The 26,668-nt window shown below is 37.6% G+C and overlaps 1 protein-coding gene across 1 annotated transcript in view; it reads right to left on the bottom strand.

The window, feature by feature from the left end:
* Positions 1–26,668, bottom strand: part of LOC107651000 (protocadherin gamma-B5-like) — a 45,119-nt gene that overhangs the window by 5,134 nt on the left and 13,317 nt on the right. The window lies entirely within an intron of this gene.

The following is a 26,668-nucleotide window of genomic DNA, read 5'->3' as shown; positions in this document are numbered from 1 at the left end:
ATTCTTTGAACCAGTAATACCACTACAAGACCTGTATCCCAAAGAGATTTTAAAAAGAGCAGGGGGTGGGGCTTACTTGTACAAAAATATTTTTAGCAGCCCTTTTTGTGGTGGGATTGGAATTGGAATTGGAAATTATAGGAATATCCATCAATTGAGGAATGGCTGAACAAATTGTGGCATAGGATGGTGTTGGAATACTACTGTGATATAAGAAATGATAAACAGATGATTTCAGAAAGAGCTGGAAAGACCTAAATTAACTGATGCAGAGTAAAATAAGCAGACCCAAGAGAATATTGTACACAGTAACAGAAATATATACAATGATCAACTTTGAAAATTTGGCTACTCTCAGCAGTGTAATGATCCTGGACCTGGATCCTGGAAGGACTTATGACAAACAATGCCATCAACCTCCATGAAAAGAACTTTGGAGTCAGAATACAGATCAAAGCATACGATTTTTCATGCTAGTTTGTTTTTTTTTTATTTTGGGGTTTTGATTTTCTATGAATTTCTCTTACAAAAATGAACAATATATTTTGTATGATAATACATGTATAACCCAGATCAAATTGCTCACCATCTCTAAGAAGGAGAACAGAAGGGATGGAGGGAGACAATTTGGATCTTGTTACTTTATAAAATGTATGTGGAACATTGTTATTACATGTAATTGGCAAAATAAAATTCTTTAAAATATTAAACAAGATTTCTTGACACATTACTTTAAAATGTTATCTGTCCAACCACTCTGGAGGGCAATTTGGAATTATGCCCAAAGAACTTTAAAAGAATGCATACTCTTTGATCCAACCATACCACTGCTGGGTTTTTACCCCCAAAGAGATAATAAGGAAAAAGACTTGTACAAAAATATTCATTACTGTGCTCTTTGAGGTGGCAAAAAATTGGAAAATGTGGGAGAGTTCATCAGTTGGGTAATGGCTGAACAAATTGTGGTATCTGATAGTAATGGAATACTATTGTGCTGAAGGGAATGATGAACTGGAGGAATTCCATTTAAATTGGAAAAACTTCCAAGAATTGATGCAGAGTGAAAGGAGCAGAACCAGGAGAACACTATACACAGAAACTAATACATTGTGGCACAATTGAATGTAACAAACTTTTCTATTAGCAGCAGTGCAATGATCCAGGACAATTCTGAGACACTTATGAGAAAGAATGCTATCCATATCCAGAGAAAGAATTATGGGAGCAGAAACGCAGAAGAAAAATATATGATTGATCATGTAGTTTGATGGAGATATGATTGGGGTATTGGAATTACAAGGTCAAATATGAATAACATAAAAATGGGTTTTGAACAATGATACATGTATAACCCAGTGGAATTGCTTGTTAGTTCTGGGAGGGGGAAGGGAAGAAGGATGGGAAAAAGCATGAATCATGCAACCATGGAAAAATATTCTAAACAAATAAAATAAAAATGATTTCTGTTTAATAGCCGATTACTAACATAAAATGATAATAAAACAACAGGGAGTGGGGAAACAAAGTGGCATGTGTATCTCATGGAATATTATTGAACCATAAGAAAAAACAACTATGAAAAATAAAGAGAACCAAAAAAAGACATAAGAGCTGAGGTAGGTAGAAGAAAGCAGAACCAAAGAAATAATATGCATAATAACTACAACATAAAATAAAAGTACAATACAGTGAAAATTTTGTGTTATTATAATGATCAAGTTTGAGTCTCATCAAAGATGATAAAATACATTTCCCTTCTTTCATTGGAGAGTTGGAAGATACAAATTAAGAATAGTGCATATGTTGGTAGATAGCAGTATGTGTTTGATTATTCTGAAATTTTAAAAATGGTTAAAATGGGAGCTTCTATGGGTAGAGGAAGCATATGATTAGAAACAGATATAATACAAAACAAAAACAGGCTTTTAAAAAATACAATAGATATCAATTAAAAAAAATTAAAAAAAAAACAAAGAAATGTGTGCTTCCAAAGACTCAACTGTCATAGAGGATATATACACAAAATCCATATAAAAGAGCATTCTTTATTAAAAAAAAAAAGGTCCCTATATACTCACATTTTCAGATAATATTGTGCTGTGTAAGGATTGGGGGAAGGGAGACTGGGAATTCTGAGATGAGGACTGAAAAAAGTTGAGTGGCAGTTGAGAAGCAAAGACTTTTGGAAGGAAAAATGGTTCTGGGGGGATTCTGAGGAAACTCTGGGTTTCTGACCTGGGACCTGAAGCTGTCAGGACCAGTTCTGGGGGGCTGAGGATATACCTAAGCCACTTGAGAATATCCTGCTTCTTCCTTCAAACTGATAGCTGACCTGCCTCCAACATACATCTACCACTTTTCTTAACCTGAAGAAAGACATCTCAGACCCCTAAGGGGGGGGTATTTGGACTCTCAAAGGAGGGCACAGCTCCCTTATCTCTCCCTGACTCCCTGAACTTATTTCACCTAGGCCAAACTAATAATTAAGTTAAACAAATTAATAAAAAGGGTTTTAGCTGGGAAGGGACAGAGACATCTATTGGGCATTATTACAGGCCCATCAGATCACAGACCATGTAGGACCTTGACAGGGCTACCTACTCCCTCTCCCTTCATCCAGTTTACCTGAACCCCAATAATAAACCATTTATAGTAATCAGGTATTCGTGTAGGCCTCTCAATAATATTAGAAAGGGTTACTTCAAAAAACTAGAGACAGGTCTCACAAAGAGCACCTGAGGCCTTTCCCTCAGAGACAAGACCCATGCCTAGGGCTTGCCTCTAAATCCTTTCTGAGGGGAAGGCACTGAAATCATCAATGAGGGTAGCTGACAGGGGAGCCTGCCATCAAATCCTCTCCAGCTACTTCCCTTTGGAGAAACAGTGTGATAACTAACAACCTGTTATCACAGGGGAAAGGGAGGGAGACAGTCACTTCATTCTTACTAGCTTCGGCTCCCTCCATCACACCCTATTCCTGTTTCTATAACCCTCTCAATACTTTACTGATATACCATTATATTCAGTGAACTAAACTTTTATTATCATAACAGCTATTTGAATCAAGAATCTGAAAATTACAGTGAGAATCCCATAGTAAGAACCCCCCCCCCCATAGCCTACCAATCCACACACGAAAAGCTAAATGGATGAAAAGTATCTATTGTTCAGTTATTCAGTTAGATGGCCAGTCAAACTCAATGGAATTAGTTTCTTGGGCAGGTAATAGCAATGGATTATAAATTGGTCCTAGTAGTGAAAAGAAAGCAGATTGCATTTTGAAAATTATACAGAGTTTTCCTTTGACACTTGTTAAAATAGAAAAATAAGACTTAGGACATGAGTGATTGATAGGGCATGGGATTAGACTATCAAATATTTATACAGACCCTCAATATGCTTTTTCAGTTTGTCATGCTACAGGAAAGATCTGGAAACAACGAGGTTTTATTACTGCATTGGGAAAGCCAATTGCTCATGTAGAAATAATAACTGAGTTGTTGGATCCTATCCAGAAACCTAAGCAGTTAGTGGTGATCCATTGTAGAAGTCCTACTTATGGCAGAGATTCAGTCTCTAAAGGAAATCATAGAGCTGATATCACTGCAAAATTTGCTGCCAGGAATGGTCCAGTGTATGTAATGAATTTGTCAACTATTGAATCTGATGATCTAGAAAAAGTTTATGTAGACTCAGAAATTCAGAAATGGAAGGAGAAGTTTGGATCAAGGAAAGAAAAAACATGGAATATGGGTTGCAGATACTGAAAAAACACTGTTAACAAAAGACTTGTATATCTATTTGTGTCAAGCCATTCACACAAAAGGTCATTTTGGTACTCAAACTGTAATTGATTCTGTAAAGAGGCAATGGGTAGCACCTGGAATAAGTACTGTAGCAAATAAGATCTGTACAAGTTGTTCTATTTGCCAAAAATTCAATCAAGGGGCATTCAGACAGAAAGGTTTAGGTGATAGACCTTTAGCATATTGTCCATTTGAGAGTCTGCAAATTGATTACATCAGCATGCCAAAAGCTGGAAGATACAAGTTTTGTCTGGTAATAGTAGACAGATTAACTAAGTGGCCTGAAGCATTTCCATCAAATACAAATATAGCTAGTTTTGTGGTAAAAGTGTTGATTAAGGAAATTATACCTAGATTTGGAGTGCCACTTATCATAGACTCTGATAAGGGATCTCATTTAACCCAAGTTATCCTGAAAAGAGTCTATGAGAATCTAGGAATAACACCCAAATATCATGTTCCTTATCACCCACAAAGTTCAGGTCAGGTGGAGTGTGTAAATAGGGAACTCAAGACTATTGTGGGGAAGACCTGTGCTTAAACTCATCTCAAATGGTCAGATAGTCTTCCCATAGCTTTGTTTTACCTACATACAAGACCAAGAGCAGATTTGCATATATTATCCTATGAAATGCTCTTTGGCCATACTCCACTACAAGCAAAAACTTGTAAGACAGTCTATACATCACTCTTAGGAGGAGATTGTCAACTTGCTTCTTACTTAAGTGCTTTACAACAAAGACTCAAAGCATTACATGATATGGGAGTATTAATTCAATCTGGTCCATTGGATTATTCTCTCCATGATTTCAAGCCAGGAGATATGGTATATGTCAAAAATTTTGCTAAAACATCAGCAACACAAGAGAGTTGAGTAGGTCCTTACACCATTGTATTAGTTTCTCCATCTTCAGTTAAAGTCTTGGGTAGAAATTTGTGGTATCATTGTTCACATATAAAATTAGCACATGGTATATGTAGGATTCCAGGCATATACATCTGGAAAATGTGGTTGATGTATTGATATTATATTATACTTGGTCAAGCAGTTAATGAGACAGCTCAGAGGCCAGAGGAATCTCTGGGCCTGAGCCACACAAGGCTTAGCTCTGGCCTGATCAGACATGATTTATGAGCAGGCCATGCAGTCTTTGTTCTGGGAGTTTGAAAAGAGCGGGCTGAATTTACCACGCCTCTAGCTTATACGTCATTGATATGTCAAATCAATGTAAATCCACTATGTGCTGTTGCATATGCACTATGTACCTCTTACCTCATTATCTTAATAAATAGAGAGGAATAGCCATCTTATCTTCTTTTTCTCTCTGACTTGGAACTTAGCTGCATGCCAAGGAATCGCTCCCTCTATGGAGCCCCTCTAAAGATCTCTAAAGATCTTCTTTCTTTAATCTTTTATTTCCTTCTTACCTGACCGCAGGCCAGTGCAATCTGCACTTAGAGCTTAGACTCTCTATTCTGCAAGTGGTACCTTTTCTTCTACTGATTTTTTCCTCACACCTAATTCCTGATCCTATCTAAGAATTATACTCTCCACGCATTCTTGGTTATTTTTATCTTCCTTCACTGTATGCACTACAAAGGAAGATAACAGGAACTTATCTGTGCTGTTCCTCCCTGAAATCTGATCTGTGTGTGTCTGCCTCAGTTTATCAACCCTCTCTCTGGCTTCTGTTCTCCTCAAAAATAATATTCCTTTAGATGTTCCCTTTTATGCAGTGGTTGCTGGCCAGCTACTGTAGTATAAATAATGAAAATGTACAAATCATCGAAGAAAAAAATGAAGAAGAAGAGATCATAGAAAATTAGAATCATCAGGCAAATTGAGTCTGCAGTCAAAAAGATCAGTAAGGGGAGTACCATTCCAGTGGAAGAGGATATAAGAGGACAATGCAGATCAAGAGGAGAATTCAAGAAATTAATGGACATTGTTGAAAGATTGAAAACTTACAACTTTAAAGACTTTGAAAATTTTCAATGAAGGGAATCACAGGACTAATGGACTAATTGATTAAAATTTAGGGTAATGTAATACAAAACAACATAACACATATTCACACAAACAAACATAAATATATTTACTACCATGGAATTGAAGAAGAATTATTCAATCAAGATGAGATGAGAAGAGAAGGAAAGATTTGAAGTAGTGGTGAGTATATTGCATGCAACAGTAACGTAACACTAACATAACAGTGACACTGACATTACACTAGCAAAACATGACATAAAGTAATAATGGAACAAAACATAAACATGGTTAGGTTACATTGAATCACTACTTAAATGAGTGACATATGTGTAAATATGAAGTATGTGTGTATATATGTGCTTGGTGCTCAGGGAGGAGTAATATCTTTGGTATGGAGGGCTTGTCGTGCCCTTCTAGGGCAGCTCTCCAGCCTCTGACCCTCACCTGACAATCAGCTCTCACTTGTGGCTCCCAGTAGTTGCTAGCATGCAGCAGCGGCCACACCCCAGGCAACGGCTTTGTCAGGCCGGTTAAACCTGGTGAGGGTAGCCATCGGGTCGTTGTCATCGACCCCTGGTGAACTAGGGCTTTGCTCACCCAGCATGTGAAGACTGTTTCGGTGGAACAGGCGGAAGAAACCAACAAGAGGGTTCAACGGCTGAGATGGCGATACAGCAAGGCACTGTGGAGTGCTTAGGGCGTGTTGGAGCACAAAAGACAACATGGCCATCCAATGCAGCTGAGGAAGTCTCCAGATGTAACGACTTTTCGTGCCACTAGACCCAGGCTTCCAATGCCGAGAGAGTGGGACTGTCTCTGTGCATCGACTTTTCCACTTAAATCTTCATGCACAAGTGTCTTTGTGCACAAAAAACGCACAAAGACAATCGTTATCCTCGGTTACCAAGAGACTACTACTATAGCATACATGTATATATTGTATGTATGTACTTTATGCATATGTGTATATATGTATAAACAGCTCATATATCTATTGTTACATGTAGTTTTCATAAGTGAGTTTGATGTTTTGGTTTAATTTTGGTATAAAACATATGCAATGTTGTATTTATTATAATTTTCAAAATGTATTTCAATAGTATTAGAATGTTCTGTATTAGCTGATAAGAGTAGTATTTATGAGTTTAGTGTTTTCATGGAAGTTGTGTTCATCTTTTGTTTTGATGTTATTTGCTTGTGCTTTTGCATATGTTTGAAATTTTACTTGTTCATTATTTAAAACCCTTTTTCTCTTTCCTTGATAAAATCCCTAGAATAGGTTAGTATTAGTTAGATCAAGATAGTTGAGCATAGGTTGTTATTTTGGGTAGATATCTTAATGTAGATAATCTGTAAGTAATTTAGGTTGTACACAAATGCTAAAATACTGTTTTCAACATGATTTAGGCTTTGTGCAAAGGAGGGACTGTTAAAATAGGAAATAAGACTTAGGATATGAGTGATTGACAGGGCATGGGATTAGATTTTTCCCTGGAGCTGATGGAATAGAATCCCAGAGAAACAGTTAAGCAACTGACAATCTCTTTGGACCTGGAAGAAAGAGGAGTTGTATTTTCCTGGAGCAGCTTGAGAAACCATCATTCAAATTACAAGCCTGGAAATATCTTTGGCTGTGGAAAAGAAGGCAGTATTCATTCTTCTGCTGGACAGATAGAACAGATCACCTTTGGATATTTCTCTTGGGATTTTTGGACTTTGCCCACCAAAAGACTCTGTTGTAAGATTACTAATCCCTAAAGACTTTACCTTTAATGTACTTAGAAATAAGATAGTTGTAGTCAGATAGCTTATAATTTAAAGGGTAAAATAATTAAGATCACTTCCTTTCCCTTCTTTCCCTTTTTACCTTCCCCTTCCTTGTTTTAATAAAATAAAAATAATTATATGTTCCTTCTATGTTTCTTCCCTAAAACTCCTTCCATTCTATTACAATATTTCACACTGCAACCACTCTGGTGCAGGCCCCTATAACTGCAGGCCTGGATTCTTGTAAGTCTATTCAGTTGGTCTCCCTCCCTCAAGTTTATCCTGACTTTAGTACATTCTCCTGTCCACTTTCAAATTGATCTTCCTAAAACCCATGTCTGACCATATCACTCCTGCCACCCCCATTCAATAAACTCCAGTGTTTCCCTATTATCTTCAGGTTCAACTATGCAATCATCTGGATTTTTTTTTTCTGTTAACCTTTATTTTCTGAATTAGTAACGAATCTGAGACAGAAGGACAAAGGCTAGGCAAATGGGATTTAGTGACTTGCCCCTGATCACACAACTAGGAAGTAGTGTTTGGTTTTTAATACCCTTTATAAGCTTATTTCTGTCTTTCCGATTTTTCACCCAATTCTCCTCCATGTACTTTGTGATCTGGTAACACTTACTCCTCTTGCTATTCCTTGAACACAATTCTCCTTCTCCTGATTCAGAGCATTTTCACTGGATGTCCCCCATAACTGGAACACTCTACTTATCTCCACTTCCCAACTTTCTCAGCTTCCTTCAAGTTTCAGTTAAAGTTTCACCTTCTTCAAGAAGCTATTCAGGACTATTTCCTTTTGTCATTCATAGGCCATTTCTGCCTTCATGTTGCCTCTCATATATATATATACTTTTCTCTCCACTTACATGGCCCAGTTCAGAAATCATTACCTCTCCCTAGACTATTGTAGTAGCCTCTACATTGATTTCCTGGATTGCTTCCAGTCTCTCCCCTCTACAGTCTATCCTCCAGAGTGCTGTTAAAGTGATTTTCCTTGAAGCAAAGACTTCTATCATGTCACTTATCTGCTCAGTAAACTCTACTGATTCCTTACCATTTCTGGAACAAAATACCAACTTCTTTGGCACTCAGAACTTTTCATATTCTGTCTCCAAACTACTTTTATGTTGTTTTTTTTAAATTTTATTTAGTCAATTTAGAACATTACTCCTTGGTTACAAGAATCATATTCTTTCCCTCCTTCCCCTCCCCTTCCTGTAGCAATGTGCAATTCCACACAATTATATGTGCCCTTGATCAGAACCTATTTCCATGTTTTTGATGTTTGCACTAGAATGTTCATTTAGCATCTATATCCCCAATCATATTCCCCTCGACGCATGTAATCAAGCACTTGTTTTTCTTCAATGTTTCTACTGCCATAGTATTTCCTCTGAATGTGGATAGTGTTCTTTCTTGTAGATCCCTCCAGGTTGTTCAGGATCACTGCATTGCCACTAATGGAGAAGTCCATTACATTTGATTGTACCACAGTGCATCAATCTCTGCGTACAATGTTCTCCTGGTTCTGCTCCTTTCACTCTGCATCAATTCCTGGAGGTTGTTCCAGTTCACATGGAATTCCTCCACTTTATTATTCCTTTGAGCACAATAGTATTCCATCACCAACATATGCCACAATTTGTTCAGCCACTCCCCAATCAAAGGGCATCTCCTCATTTTCCAATTTTTTGCCACCATAAAGAGCGCAGCTATGAATATTCTTGTACAAGTCTTTTTCCTTATTATCTCTTTGGGGTACAAACCCAGCAGTGCTATGGCTGGATCAAAGGGCAGACAGTCTTTTAAGGCCTTTTGGTCATAGTTCCAAATTGCCCTCCAGAATGGTTGAATCAATTCACAACTCCACCAGCAATGCATTAATGTCCCCACTTTGCCACACCCCTCCAGCATTCATTACTTTCCAATGCTATAATGTTAGCCAATCTGCTAGGTGTGAAGTGATACCTCAGAGTTATTTTGATTTGCATCTCTCTGATTATAAGAGACTTAGAACACTTTTTCATGTGCTTATTAATAGTTTTGATTTCTTTAACTGAAAATTGCCTATTCATATCTCCTGTCCATTTATCATTTGGAGAATGGCTTGATTTTTTGTACAATTGATTACTTTTCTGTTTTAAACACAACACCCTTCATGTTCTCCATATTTTCTCCCATTGGCCTTTTCACAATTACTCTCCCATGTCATTCCATCTCCATTTCTATGCCTTTGCCTTTGTAGACTGTTGCTCATACTTGAAATGCTCTTCTCCCTTTGTTTTAGAATCACTAGCTGTCTTCAAAGTTCACTTTAACAACACTCCCTACACTGGACTTTTCCTCATCCACTAACTAACTGCTAGTGTCTCTCCTCAAAAATTATCTTTTCAGAACTGTTAAGTCCCTATTTGCATCAGTATATTTGTGGTTTTATTTTGGAGTTTTGGTTATGTATAAATGTGCTCTTACAATAATGACCAATATGCACAATTGAATGTAATGGACATTGCAGCAATGCAATGATCCAGGACAATTCTGAGGGACTTATGAGAAAGAACACTATCTACATCCAGAGAAAGAACTGTGGGAGTAGAAACACAGAAGCAAAACAACTGTTTGATCACATGGGTCGATGGGGATATGATTAGGGATGTAGACTCTAAACAATCACCCTAGTACAAATATCAATAATATGGAAATAGGTCTTGATCAATGATACATGTAAAACCCAGTGGAATTGCACATCAGGGGAAGGGGGAGGAGAGGAAAAGAACATGAATCATGGAACTATGGAAACATATTCTAAGTCAATTAAGTAAATAATTAAATAAAATTTTCCAATTCTAAAAAAAGAAGGTAAAATGTAAAAAAAAAAAACCCAAACAAACCAATAACTAATATGGAAGTGTTTTGCATGGCAATAAAAATAAAAATTTTAAAAATTATCGTTTCAGGGGAAGCTAGGTGACTCAGTGGTTAGAGAGCCAGGCCTGGAAATGAGAGGTTCTAGATTCAAATCTGGCCTCAGACATTTTCTAGCTGTGTAACCCTGGGCAAGTCACTTAACCCCCATTGCCTTGCCCTCACCCCTCTTTTGCCTTTAGTATTGAGTCTAAAGTGGAAGGTAAGAGTTAAAAAAAAAAAAGAAATGATAAGTAAGGAGATACTGAACATCAAGATGAATTAGCTTTCTTATTACATTGAATGTGACCATGATTCAGAGCAGCTTCTGAGGGAGAACAAAATACTATCTGGGCTAACAGCTCATATGACACAAGATAAAAAGAAAGCTTCTGTCTGTATTTTATATAAATATACCTCTTTAGAAAGACAGATAGGATGGAACTTGGACTGAGAAGAGTGACCAAAATTTTGGGAGGATTGGAGACTACCATTCCAGGATCAGCTGGGGTTGTGTAACCTTGAGAGGAGACAACTTATGGGGGCACATAATAGATGCCTTGGGAAATTTGAAGGACTGTCATAAGGAAAGGAAATAGTTTTATTCTTCTTGACCTCAAAGGGTAGAATTATAAATAATGAGTGGATGCTGCAGAGAAGAAGATATTTTCTGAGGTCAAATTTGAACCTAGGACCCCTTACCTTCAGTCCTGGCTCTCTATCCCATGAGCCACATAGTTACCTCTGAAAAGATAATTTTTGAGGAGAGACACTAGCAGTTAGTTAGTAGATGAGGAAACGTTCAGTGTAGGTAGTAGTGTTGAAGTGAACTCTGAAGAAAGCTAGTGATTCTAAAACAAACGGAGAAGAGCATTTCAAGTGTGAGCAACAGTCTACAAAGGCAAAGGCATAGAAATGGAGATGGAATGACATGGGAGAGGAATTGTGAAAAGGCCAATGGGAGGGGAATGTGGAGAACATGAAGGGTGTCGTATCTAAAACATAAAAGTAGTTTAGAGACAGAATATGAAAAGTTTTGAGTGCCAAAGAAGTTGGTATTTTGTTCCAGAGATGATAAGGAATCAGTAGAATTTACTGAGCAGATAAGTGACATGATAGGAGTCTTTGCTTCAAGGAAAATCACTTTAACAGCTCTCTGGAGGATGGACTGTAGAGGGGAGAGACTGAAAGCAATCCAGGAAACCAATGTAGAGGCTACTACAATAGTTCAGAGAGAGGTAATGATTGTCTGAACTGGGCCATGTGAGTAGAAAGAAAATGACAGATATGAGAGGCAACATGAAGGCAGAAATGACATATATGTGAACAAAATGGAGTAGTTATGGAGCCAAAGCTCCTTGCAGAAGCCTCCTAGTTGCCTCCTCTTTACTTATAATTTCCAACTTCTTTTTTGTTTGTAATAAGTCAACAAGCATTAATTAATCACTTACTAAATGACAATCACTGTGTTAAACCCTGGGAATACAAAGAAAAGCAAAACAGTTCTCAAGAGTTCTCAGTCTATTGGGGGAGAGAGCATGCAAACTTCTATGTGCCAATAAGATGTATATGGGTTAAAAAGGAGAAATCAACAGAGGGAAGGCACTGACAGTAAGACGGATTAGGGAAAGGCTTCTTGTAGTAGATGGAATTTTAGCTGGGACTTGAAGGAAATCAGAGAAGTTAGGAGGTAGAAAATTCAAGACATGAGGCATAGGCAGTGAAAATTCTTTGAGTTGGAGGTGGAGTGCTGTATTATCGAGGAGGCAGGTGTCACTGCATCACAGAGTAAGTGGAGGGGAGAAAGCTGTAAGAAGGGTGGGTAGGAGTCAGGTCATAAAAGACTTTAAAGGCAGGATTGTGGAAATGCCAGACGTTGGGAAGATAATATTGACAGGACTTGGCAGTAGACTGAATATGAGAGGGGAGACTGAGAAGTCAAGGATCATAACCAGGTTGTGAGCTATCTTGGTGTCTTGGAGAATGGTGGTGCTATTTGCAATAAGAAAGTTTAGAAGAAGGGAATGTTTACAGAGAAAGATAGCAAGTTTAGCTTTGGAATTTAAGAAGTCTTTAACACTGTTTAAGAGTTTATCTTTAAGTTCTTAACTTTAACAGTTTAACTGTTTAAAAGTTTACATTTACATCTTTAACTGTATTTAACAGTTTTAACTCTGTTTAAGAGTTTAAGAGACATCCAGTTCCAGATAACCAATAGGTATTTGAAAATATTAATCTGGAGATAGAGAGATTAGGAATGGTTAAAGTAGATTTGAGAGGAATCAGTATAGTGATGATAACACAATCCATGATAATGATACAACCCATTTATTGAAATAATATAGAAGGAAAAGAGAAGAGAGTCCTGGACAGTGGCCTGTAGGATGCCACATACTTATTTTGCAAATGGCCTGAGCTTTTTTGGTGAAATATGTAGCAGGGTCTTCAGCTGAGAAGATGGAAGTAGCGGGAGTCATGGGAAGTTTGAGGATGGTTGAAAAGGTTTGGAAAAGCTGCTCTGGTGAATACGATCATAAATCCATTAGGGGGGTATAAAAGGATTGCCCTGCATCAATGAGATTATGTAACATAAATTTGTCATGGACCCATTCATCAGTTTCATAACTTTGCTTTCATGTGTATTTTCCTGATTTATCACAGAAGGTTGACTCACTGGATTTCTAACCCTGATTACTGGTCAGGTACACTGAGAAAGAAGACAAATGTTGAGTCACCTTCCTGTGATAGAGACGTGAAGAGAGAGATTTTGCATAACTCGTGGACCAAAATGCAAGAACCAGGGTTCCAATGGAATATTCCCAGTTGGTGGCAGTTTGAGCTGATTGGGGGGGGGGAGGGGACTTTGTCTCTGACTGGAAGTCACTCTCTTTCCCTAGAGGTTTGAGCCTGGCTGAAAGACCTTTGTGAGGCTGACTTGGTTTTTTGGGGTGTCTCTGGCTCTGAGCAGTTGAAGTTGACACTGAGAAGAGAAACTTGATTTTTGGGATTTGGTCTCTGTCTCTCTGGCTCTGAGCAGTGGAAGCTGATCAGGAGAGAAGCTTTTGAGCTGGTGGTCTATTTGAGATTTGAACTGGCCAGGAGAAAATTTAGAGACTTTGAACTTTGTTTTTCTCTGGGGTTGAAGATGAGAAAGGAGTCCAGCCAGGCTGAATTTATGAAGAAGAAGAAAAGATTTTGAAAAGGCTGCTGTCCTACATCTTCCTAACTGTCTAAGAGTCACACTTGTGACTCCCCAAACCTACAATTTTATCTCATTTAAATTAGGGAAATCCTCATCCCTCTTACCTCAGTTTCCCATTCTGTTATCCCAATAAACCCCTTAACTTGAAAAAGGAAAGGAAAAGAATATCTTTATAGTTAACTCAAGTGGGGAGGGAAGGAGCCAAGGGCTTCAAGAAGAACTGGGTGGAGATTGTTGGTAAAGGGAGGGAGTGAAGGGGGGGAGGAGGTTAGGAAATAGATTGATCCATCAGCAATTAGTAGGGATCAGTAGGGAAACTCTGAGTATCCTCTAGTATCTATCTAGAGCAGTATTCCCTGTGCACCAGCATCCCTGTGTGGTAGCATCCCTCAGCATTTTTCTGTTCTACCTCCATTACAAATAAGCAGGTTTAGGTTCCTGTAGCAGCTCTCTCAAGTCAAAGCCAGAGAACAGTTTACCTCTCTATTTCAACAAGTAATAGTTTCCTTCAGTTTAATTCTCTATTTCATTCCCTAGGATTGTAGAGTGCAAACCCATCCTCCTAGTCCCTGGGAGTCATCCTGGATTTCTCATTATCTCTCCCCCCTCCATCCAATCACCACCCCATTGCCCCTATATCAAATTTACTGCCAAGGCCTGTCAATTTCACCTTTGCATCCTCTCTCCTACACATCTTTCTCTCCTCTAACACTGCTACCAATCTAGTGCAGACCCTCATCACTGAATATCTGGACTATTGCAATAGCCTGCCAGTGGGTCAGCCTGTTTCAAATTGATCCTGGCTCCAATATATCCTTCATTCAACCTCTAAAGAGATTTTCCTGAAATGTAGGTCTGACCATGTTACCCTCTAACCCAATAAACTTTTGTGGCTCTCTATTGCTTCCAGGATCAAATACAAAATGCTTTATTTGACATTCAAAGCCCTTTTTAACCTAGTCTCCCCATCTTTCCAGTATTTTTACACTTTTCTCCCCAATACATATTCTTTGATATAGTGGCAGTGGCCTCCAGACTGTTCCACAAATAAGAAACTTTCTCTTGGCTTTGGGCATATTCTCTGACTGTTCTTATTTAGAATCCTCTCCCTCTTCTTCTTGGCCTATGGACCTCTCTGGCTTCCTTTTAATCCCAACTAAAATCTCTGACAATGGAATCCTTCCCTAACTCATTTTAATTCTAATATTTTTCCTTGGTGAAATATTTTCTGTTCATCCTGTATAGAGTTTGCTTTATATGCATTTATTTACATGTTTTCTCCTTTATTAGATTATAATCTCTTGAGGGAAGGCACTGTCTTTTGCCTTTTCTTTTTAACTCCAGCACTTAGAACAGTGCTTGGCATATGGTAGATGCTTACTAAATGTTTATTAATTCAGAAAAGTAGGCAGTTTAGTTGAAATATTCTTAGGTTCACAGGATCATGGAATTCTTAAGCTGGGCTTTGAGATATCATCTCCTTCAATCTCTTCTTTTTACAAATAAGAAGATTGAAATCCAGAAAGAATTGACTCATCCAAAATCATGCAGATAAATAACACAGCTAGGACTCCACTTCTGGTTCTCTAACTCTATATCCAGGGTTCTTTTCATTTAATATATACAGTTGTAGAATTACTGACTCAGAGCTAGGAAGTCCCTTAGAGGGTATTCTGGTCCAACTCCTTTTTAAAAATTCCTTATCTTCTGTTGATTCAAAAGCAGAAATGCAGTAAGGGCCCTGCAATTGGGGTTAAGTGATTTGCCCAGAGTCACATAACTAGGACGTGTCTGAGGCCAGATTTGAACCTAGGTTCTCCTGACTCCAAGCCTAGAACTCTCCAGTCCAACTCCTTAGCTTTATTGATGATAAAACTAACAGCAAGAAAAGTTTCTAGGCAAGAAATCTTGCCTAGAGTTACAGAGGAAATAGTAGAACTAAGAATCAAACCCAGGATGTTAGACTCCAACTCCATTCTTTCCATTTTATATCAGCCAACTATAATTCAGTATTTAGGACAAAAGGCATAAGGGTTTGTATAATTGAAAATCTGTTACCCTAAAAAAGAACTACATATCCTGAGAGCCCACTGACTTCTTGCCATTATGTACTTTCTGTAGACAGAAGATAAAGGGAGTGGGGGTTGAGGCTCTTCCTCTGTTTTTGGCATGATGTAGGAATCAGCAGTGATGGTGGTAAGGTGGAGATTTTTAAATGGCTAATCAGCCATGGGCATGTGGTCTTTATTTTGTGTCCCTTTTGTATCTCTATTTCTAATGATCATTTAATAAACCTCATAAGATATAATATTTTTATTATTTGGGATTAAATTTTAATTTTTACAAGTTTGATGTAACTTCTTTCGAGAAATATCTAGAAAGTCCCATCACTTTTCTTTGAGACCCTTTTCGTTATTCAACCAGTGAAACTTTGTTCAATGGCACCATATTTACAGAGTATCTGGGGGACCTCCAATATATTTACCATGACCAGATAGTTCTTCTCCATTCCTTGGAAGAAAATGAGACCTAGATGGAAGCAACTACCTCTTGGAAGTCATCACAGAGTCCAATGAAGCAGTGATTTGGCCTAATGAACTATAAGGACAAATGCAGCTCCTATAAATCCATTTTAGGTTAGCAAAATGAAACATTGCTATAAACTTTATCTGGATTAGTTTGCAATGTCCCACTTTTATAGAGAGGAAATGGAAGTGCTGGGGAACTGGATCAGTGTCTGCTGGACCTATTGCTGCCTAAAGCTTTATTCCTCAGAATTCATTCCCAAGGAGTCATGGATATGAAGAAAAAACGCTATTTAATATATCAAGAGATTTTTAAATGGGGGTGGGGATGATGGAGGAAAGATTACAGAGTAATCTTTCTGAAAGCCATATTAAGCAATGACCCTGTAATTCAGTGATTAAATTCTAATATCTCTTATGTGAGTAGTCAAGTGTGTCAGATTGCTTGGAGTCAAAATCTGTTGAAAGTGGATAACTTACCACCATGTGCTTTTTTTTTTGCTACCTTCATTCCACAAAAACAAATCAACCAAACATATACCAATTTATAATGATTTTTTTTAATTTGTAAAAATGGGATAGTCAGGCACTAATATATTATGAATAGTTAGATTGGTGTTCCTGTGCCATAAGGGAAGGGGAAGGAAGGCAAAGGAAACAAGTATTTATATAACACTTACCTTGGGCTAGGCATTCTGCTAAGTACTTTATACATATCATCTTATTTAATCCTCATAAACCCCACAAAGTAAGTGTAGTTATTATCTCCATTTTACAGTTATAGAAACTGAGGCAGTAAGAGGTTAAATGACTTGCCCAGGGTCATATAGCTAGGAAGTTTCTGATGCTGGCTTTGAATTTAGGTCTTTCTGACTTCAGACCCGGTATTTTAACTACTGCACCACCTTGACACTTCACAAACACACACACACATACAAACTTACACCTATATATGTATGTATATATCCATTTATGTGTGTATGTGTCTATATAAAGATATATGTAAAATATTATTATATGTTTATATACATATATATGTGATTATATATATATATATATGTAAGTGTATTGCATATACAAAAATACTGTTTGGCTTTCAAAGATTTTTATAACTTTGGCTCCCTCCTGCTTTTTCTGTCTTCTTATACCTTCCTCTTCAACAGGTGTTCTTTGGTTCAGAGATAAACATTCACAATTCATTGATGTACATTTGCAATCAATATACTCTGATTCAGTACATACTCAACACCCATAACTATATCTATATATATGTGTATTTATAGATATAGATATGTGTTTAAGTATATATATATATATGTTGACCTGAGAATTTAGAGGCTGAGGGAAAGGGATTTTTTTCCCCAAGGATCAAACAGCTAATTAGCATCAGAGGCAGGATTTGAATTCAGTTAATGATTACTAAACAAATTAAATGGCTTCACTTTCATGAACCTCAAGTGATTTTCAGACCTTAATATAAAAACACACTTATGAAATTAAAATTTTTATTTATTAATAATTAATTTATTGATAATTAATGATAAACATTAATAATTTTTTAAAATTGAGGAACTTTGAACTCCAGTGATGTTTGATGATCTTTTGGAAAAAAGCCAGATAAGGCAATGAACTCACCAACCTTAGAAACTGAGGCAGTTAGATAGCATCGTGGCCAGCTTTGGACTTAAGAGTCAGAAGATCTCCCATCAAATCCAGCTTTAGATCATTTACTAACTGTGTGACCTGAAGCAAGTGGTTTAACCTTTCTCAGCCTGATGTGGACAACAATAGCAACAACTTCACTGGGGGAGGGGGTGTCTGAGGACCAAATGGGTTAACATATAATTGCTTTGCAATCTTCTAAGTGGAATATAAGTGGCAGTTATTATTTTTGTTATTATTACAACAGGAGAACTTTAGAGTTAAAATAAATTGGAGAATCATGAATCCCAAAGGTGTCTGGTGATTACTGAGAAACTGGTCATTGTCAGGTTATGACCTAACCTACATTAAGATAGTCACCTTAAGTTAGAGTAAGGTCTCTCACCAAGAGGATCCAGTCTTGAATCCACTAAGAGTTGTGGAAAGGAAAGACTAGACCTTTGGTTCTCCCACCTCCTGCCTGGGATCCTGGTGGCAAGAAACAGAGCCGAGGCCCTAAGGAAGCAGAATTAATTGGAAAGGCTTCTTCTCTACTTAGGCTAAGGAAATTCTCCACTTTCTGAAATAAACTGAAGGTGAGAAAACAGAAAAGTAATTAATTTTGATTTTCAGTAACTCTCCTTAATTATAAGGGACTATCTTCCCTAGGTGAGATATCAAACACAGCTTTCAAATTTTATTTTTAAAAATCACCAACTACTTTCTTTAGGTTCATTTCATCTCCTGGTTGACAGAATCTTGAAGCTATCACATACCTAGAGGATTCCTTGACTCCTCTAAAATAGTAAGCGCAAAAGTAAAATTAAATTTGGCTAGTCTAAAATCTAGAATTTGACTAGTATTGCTAAATGGGAAGAGAAAATGGACTTATGATTTCATTGGCATAAACATTCCTGAGGAGACTCCAGCTATGCAAAGTCAACACCTTCTCTAGGTACATAGAGTACCAAAAACTTAAGTGACTTGCCCAGTGTCATCATACACCCAGGAAGTGTCAGAAGCAGGACTTGAATTCAGGTCTTTCTGACTCTCTAGCTCTAAATCCTATTGCACAATGGTTCTATAAATTGCTAAAAAAGGAGTATTTTAATTCTGCCTTTACATATATGATTCCATTCCTTCAGCTTTATTAGTCTATATGACATTGAGCAGAATACAGTAAAAGAGCAATCTGAATTTCTGCTTACTTTCAGAAATTCAAATTCATTTGCTATAAAAACTCAGTTAAGAGAGACCATCTTTACCATACAAAATAGCACTGTCTCTGGACTCAGCGGATCTGGGTTCAAATCCTGATTCTGATATCTGTCTGGCCTTGGGCAAATCATGTAATCTCTGAGCTTCAGGACAATGATTTGTAAAATGAAGGGGTTGGAGTAGCTCTACGCTCTAAATCTAATATTCTTTAATATTAACTTTAAAATTTCTGATAATAGTAATGATTATGATTTTTGAAGTGTACCTCTTTCATTCAACCCATACTGATCTACTACTACATGCTGGGTTCAGGGGATTACAAAATGAGAAATGAAATAATCCATGCTTTCAAGGAATTTATATGTCTTCTGGGAAGCTTATGTGCCACCTCTGTGGAACTGTATGGGACATAAGTTGTTGATCCATGAGAGTAATTACTATGATCTAATTTATGGCTCTTTTATTTTATACAGCTGTGTTTTCTTTCCTTGATGAGAAACTTTCCCTACTAGTATAGATTGGCATTTTCTCTGCATAGTCTGAGAGATTTTCTGACTTAAAACAAATTGATAGTGCTCAGGATACAAAGGCCCTGCTATTACTCTAATGAAAAGGGAGAAGAAATGAACTGAATTGACCTATGTTTTAAAGGGTATCTAAATGGATGCTTACATAAATAATTAAAGTTACAAACTATTTTCACATATATTATTTTACTTGATCTTTATAAGAGTGGATGAAAATGATTCTCTTCACCACAATATTAAGAAGCATATTTCTGCTCTGTCTCTCTCTGTCTCTCTGTCTGTCTTCCCCTGTCTCTTTCTTCTTTCTCACATTCTCTCTTCCTCCTTCTCTCTCCCTCTCTTTCTCTTTCTCTCCTTCCCCCTCATACACACACACACATGCATATGTACACATATACCTTCCCAAAAAAACTCTAGTCACTTTGCTGCATACTTATAATTGCAAGTTTGGAAAAGTTCTCTAGAACTATTAAAACATAACATGATCTGTATATGCCAACAATGAACAACTATGGGCTTCACCACTATGGCCATTCCAGCCAAGTTCAGGTTGTCTACTGGGTAGAAGAAAAAACTTTATTTGGCCATTATTTGAACTAGAAAATGTTTTCAAAGGTTAGTTATCCATCAAATCTCTTAGTAACCAGTGACCGGAATTATACTAATGGCTCTGGCAGGAGTCACTAACAGCAGATGAAAACTAGGGAAGCTATTGGTTGCTATAGTGATGTGGCAGAGATGTGACAGGCCTGTAGGGAAGAGTTGGAGGAAAGATCACTAAGCTTACAAAAACAGCTATTATTCTGATGGAACAATTTTAAAAAAGAGCCAGCCCAGAAAAGGGTGGTGGTAGCTGTAAAAAGGATATGTAGTACTGGAACTTAGTGTAGGGAAAATACAAGGAACTCTAAATTGGTTAGCATTACAAGAAAAAAATAAGAAGAAAGAAGAGTGATACCTATATATTGTTGGTCAGGAACCGTATTAACTGTTTGAAAATGTAGTTGGAACACCCTCAGGCTATATCTATATGCTATAAAATGGAAGCAAGAGAATATGAAGTATTTTTAAAAGATATTTCTGTATTTTAAATGTAGCATACCAGGTATATTAGCATCTGTATGATTGGTGTATTAATATTATATCTTATGTGTTCATACACCAGACTCATGGTCATGTTACTTATTGATTATTGTATTTCCAAATCTTCAGTCCAAAAGACAAAAGAATTCCTGGGCAGGGCTGCCACAGGGTATTAGCTACCTCCTTGTTAGACCACACTCTACCAAGTCACATGTTTGATTAACCTCCTCCTCTTTGATTACATGATTGTCAATTCAACCAGTGTTAAAACCTATGCCATGTCACATGTTCATTAGCTACCTTCCACTCCACATTCCTAAATTCTCCAATAAAAGTTTGGGGACATGTGTAGAGCTCTCTCTCAATTCTATCAGAGGGGCATGCATGATGGAGCCTATATTTTTTAACTCCTTGTCTCTGAGTATCCCTTTCTCTCTCTCTCTCTCTCTCTCTCTCTCTCTCTCTCTCTCTCTCTCTCTCTCTCTCATCTAACCATTTCCCCTCAGTTTCCTATCTTCTTTTCAGGCATCCACCCATGAAAATATTAATATGTAACTGCAGGAGGTTACTTTAAAATATAACAGCTTTTAACCAGACTATCAGGTGAAATGTTTAAACCCACATTTAAATGTAATATGAAAATAGATTCAAGTGGAAGGCCACTAAAATGTAAAAATAAAAATAATTTTAAAAACTATAAACAAGGTAGATTCTTAGAGCTGCATGAAGTTGGGCTGCAAGGTATTACTACACTGTCAAAAGGGTCCATAACAAAAAAGTTCAGAATCTTTGATCTAGAGGAGAGGAAAATTCTGAAACCTTTCTTTCATAAGAGTTCATTGAAAGGAATATTAGGTCAATTTTCAGAATGGTACCTTGTAGCTCAGTGGTTCTCAGAATATGATCCAGTGTTCCCTGAGGATCCCAAGAGCTTTTCAGGGTGTCCACAAGGTCAAGACTATTTTCCATAATAAGACTTAAATGTTCTTATGTCTAATATAATAAATATCAATAGAAATAATCCACCTAAACAAAAGCTCTTGGGTATGGGTTCTCAATAATTTTAAAGAATGTAATGGGGTCTTAAGACCAAAAGATTTAAGAACCCTTATTGCAATCCAGCAGCATTATTCTCTCTCTCTCTCTCTCTCTCTCTCTCTCTCTCTCTCTCTCTCTCTCTCTCTCTCTCTCTCTCTCTCTCTCTCTCTCTCTCACCAGAGAACAGTCCTACATAAAAATGTTCAATAAGAGCCAACATTTACTCAGTTTCTTTCCCCTCCCAGCTGCATTTCTAACTCTTCAGACTGCATCAGGATGATGTGGATATCTCCCCTACACTCTCAAATTTTGATTTCCTTTTTTTCTCTTGATTTAACATAAACTCCTTGAACATAGGGACTGTCTTTGTTTTTGCTTGTATTTGTATTCTCACTGTAATTTAGCACAGTGCTCTGTGTAAGAGAGGAATCAAATCCAATTTGTGCAAGGCAGAAATCAGATGCAAAGAGAGAGAGAGTGGGGGAGGTGCCAGAAGAAAAAACCTCAAGATTCCAGTCAGAGAATCTGAAGCTTGGGAACTCCAGCTGATCTCACTCTTTCAACTTGAAGCCCAATGGGTAGAAGCAGATCTCTCTGGCTAGGAAGAAGCTTGGGTCTCTCTCTGGAGATCATTGTTTCCCTGTGAATCCCTGAATACCTCTCAATCAGCTCTCAACAACACCTCAGAGTCATCAATGAATATTGGGGACTGAGACTTGAAAAAAAACATCCTCTGAGACTCCCCTTTTCAAGGATTCAAGGAGATTTTCCATCTCTCTCACTAACTTGTTCCTGAACTCCAGTACTCAAGCTAGTTTGCTCAGGAGTAGGTATCAAACCAACAGCTTGCCAGAAGAGGGGTTAAGGCCTAGAGCCTGAACCCTGATATCTTGAAGGGGTCAGTCTGCCAATCAGTAGGGCATCCTGATCACCCACTTTCCTTACCTGACACCCTTACCTCTCCCTTTTCTGTGTGAACCCAAATAAAGTGTCTACTTCTTAGAATCTGGTCTGACTACTATGTGAGACTAGGAAGGGGAGCTGAAGATTTGGGGAGAACCACACCTCTCCCCAAAAGGGAGGATTAGCTCAGGACCCCAGGGATCTAAACAATCAGACTCAAGGAGCAATCATTTCTCCTGGGCTGTGGAGTAGTCCAAAGTTGGGGGGAGAAGTGGCAGTTGTTGTATCTGAAGGATCCAGAGGCAGAAGAGTCCATCCTGCCTCTCAACAATAGCTGGGACCAAAAAGGGGAGGCAGTGTGTCATTTTACCAAAGCTTTTCCCTCTAGTTCTTAACCTCCGTCTCCCAGAACCATATTCTACGGAGACACACTCCTTCCCTCAGGGAGTCAAAATTGGGTTACCTTCCCCCAAAGGGAAGATAGGGGAAGGTCAATCTTCCCCCTCTCCATGCCCTTAACTCTCTCTCTATCCCTCCATTTCCCTTGTGTGTGTGTGTTCCCTTTCTAGCCATACATAACATTAGTTAAGTGCTTAATAAATACTTTTAGCCTTCCTATCTTTAATTAGTAGTAGTAGCCCAACATTCTATTCTTTGTTGCTAAGATCCTTGCCTTTTTTGGGATTCTGAGTGTGGGAAGCTGTTATATTGGGCACCAGGGGCAAAGTTTGAATATGCCAAGTTGTCTGATTTTAGGTGACTTTTTGGGCTAGCATTCATAGATTTATTATAATAACACAACTAAATAGACATTAGGAAGATCTCTCTACCACAAATTTCTCATTTTACCTCCTTTATTCTATTATTATTCTATTCTGTTCTATTTTTAAATAAGAATTCTGTTGATTTTTTCCATGCTATCTTTTAAACTAAAAGCTCCAAATCACTAACATGGTCTAATCTATAACATATTGAATAATATAGAAGTTCAAATACTGAATTCTATAATGGAAAATTTTCAGGCAAATTATTAGTAGATATCCACCCAATTTATGAAGTGTTTTGGGCTGTTTGTTGAGTAGAAAATTATGATCACACTATTTATTATAAACAATAAAATATAGCCAGCTCTCTACTCTTGCCATTACTTGCATATATGATTTGAATAAAAATTAAAACTGAATGTCTGCTAGCAATGTGACCCTGACCAAGTTGCTTAATTTCCTTGTACCTCTGTTCCCTTGTTTAGAATAATAACTCAAATATGTATCAGTTGCCGCAATACAATACAATACAATACAATACAATATCTTATGTTATCCCCCAAACACCATTTATGAGTGTCCTGCTAAGGAAATGAAGGAAAAGGATATTATTCCATTAAGTTTCTAGTCTGGTTTCTTAAAAATGGCATTCATTCTTCTACAAGTACTTGTTCCCTCACCTGAACTGCCCAAAACTTTGAAAAGACCCTATCCTGAGGCTAAAATCTTAGACATTAAATATCTGTCATTATAGATAGACATTAAAAATCAATTAAAAAATTTCCCTTAATTACTAAAAAATCCCCACCCCATCCTATTCACCATACTGTCCCCATCCCAAAGATTCTGAATTTAGGTCATGATTAGGTCATTGTTCAAAACATTTGTCAAAACCCATTACATAGTTCCCCTCCCCTCCCCCATGGTCTCACTCCAAAGCAAACTACTCCTTCCACTATACCCTCTGGAATGTCTGCTCTCTAGGCAACAAACTTGCTTTCATCTTAAATATCTTCATTTCCCACTCCTTCCATCTTTGGCTCTCATTGAGACCTCCAAATGACAGCTTCTCTACTACTTTTTCCAGCAATAGGCTGCACTTTGAGTCCTCCCACTTCCCTACTCACTGGTCAAGGTAGAGGAAGTAGAATTCTCTTTAATTCCCATTACTATTCTCCTCTACCATTATAACTCAGAAACCTCTCCTTGTTTGAGGTTCAATCAATCTATGTCTTCCACTCAGTCAAAATTCTGGTAGCTATTGATACCATCTTCCAAGACACTCCTTTTCCTTTCTCAGTAAATTCAGCATTTAACTGACAATCTTTCTTTCCTCCTCAACTCCTGCTTTCATAGTAGGGGACTTCAACATACATTTTGATATTTCCTCTAACACCCTAACTCTCAGTTTCTCAAAGTACTCATTTCCCATAGCCTATTCCTCCATCCCACCTCAGCCACGTGCAAAGATAGTAATACTCTTGATTTTGCTATCAATTTCAAATACACCACTTCCATGTTCACGAAAACCTTGAACTTATTTAATCATAATCTCTTGGCATTCTATCTCTCCCTTTGCTTTCCAAAACCAAACCCTTGTTTACATCATGACCTCCAATCTCAACCCCTAACTTCTCTCCCTTCGTTGGCTACACTCTTCTTTTTCTCATCTTGAACTCTTGAAAGTGAATCAGTTCAAAGCTCTTCTTCTGAATCCTTTTCCTCTTTATCTTATCAAAGATCATTCATTCCCTGCCAAGTCTGCCTTGATTCATCCTCTATCTTTCCTCCTATGCATAATGAAGAAGAAAATTATTAAGTCATATCAATTGAGGCCACTACAAATTTGTTACATAAATTCAACTGTTGCAAAATACTTATATATAGTCCTAATTAATTTATTAACCCATACACCACAGTAGCTTTTCCAAACCTTTTATCTATTCTCAAAATTTTCCATGGATTCTGCTATCCTCATCCTCTCAGGTAAGAATATTTTATTGAAATTTGAGGCGATTCACCAAGAGTTCCCTCTTCTCCCCTGTTTATCATTTCACATCACTCAAATGTATTCTGTCACTATATCCTCCTTCGCTCTTATTTCATGTGATCAAGTGATCCTTCTCCTTGCCAAGGCAAAGTGATAACATTCCATCTTGTCTTTGCCAATAAATTGCCTCCTCTATCATCCTCACCCTTTTTGCTTATCTTCAATTTCTCCCTTTATATTGGATGGGTTTTGTCTTAATGCCTAAAGACATTCATGTCTCTAGCATCTTCAAAATGTCCTAACTTGATCCACTCACCTCTGCTTTCTTTCCATATCTCTTCTTCATTTTATGATTAAACTCCTTGAGAAGGCCATCTATAATCAATGCCTCCCTTCCTTTCCTCTCATTCTCTTAACTTTCTACTGTCTGGTTTCTGACCTCATCATTCTATTACAATTGCTCTTTCTAAAGTTACCAATGATTTCTTAATTGCCAATTCTAGTGGTCTTTCTCAGTCCTCATTCTTTTTGACCTCTCTGTATCCTTGATACTGTCAATCAGTCATTTCTCCTTGATTCTTTCCTCTTTTTGGTTTTTTGGGACACCACTATATTTTCTCCTGTTCCTGACCACTCCTCAGTCTCCTTTGTTGGCTCATTGTCCAGGTCATGCCTAATAATGACAAGTATCCTATAAATCTCTTTCTTGGGCTCTCTTCCTTTTTCTTTACTAATTCACTCAATTATCTCATTAGATCCTATGGATTAAATTATTGTCTCTATACTGATGATTCTCAAATCTACTAATCCATCCCTAACCTCTTCGATGACCTTCAGTCTTATATTTATAACTGCCTATGGGATACCTTGAATTGTATGTCAATGTATCCAAAACTTGAACTCATTATCTTTCCCTCTAAACCTTCCCCCTTTCTAAATCTCAGTTATCATCTAGGATACCACCACCCTCCCAGTCCCCCAGGCTCACAATCATGGTATCTTCCTTTCTCCATTCTCTTTCACTCTTCATATCCAATGTGTTGTTGAGCCTATCAATTTTACTTTTGCTACATTTCTAAAATATGCCCCCTACTCTCCTCTGACACTAACACCACTCTAGTGCAGGCCTTCATTATCTCACATCCAGACTACGATAATAGTCTACTGATTAGTTTCTCTGCCACCAGTGTCTCCTTACTCCAGTCCTTGACTCAATTGTCAAAGTGAATTTCCTAAAGCCTAGGTCTGATCATATCACCATTGCCCTGCTTGATAAACTTCTATCACCTCCAGGATCA

The sequence above is a fragment of the Monodelphis domestica genome, chromosome 1, assembly GCF_027887165.1.
Source record: "Monodelphis domestica isolate mMonDom1 chromosome 1, mMonDom1.pri, whole genome shotgun sequence".
NCBI classification, from domain to species: domain Eukaryota; kingdom Metazoa; phylum Chordata; class Mammalia; order Didelphimorphia; family Didelphidae; genus Monodelphis; species Monodelphis domestica.
Note: the sequence above shows the minus strand (reverse complement) of the source record. Positions and strands in the feature narration are given on the sequence as shown.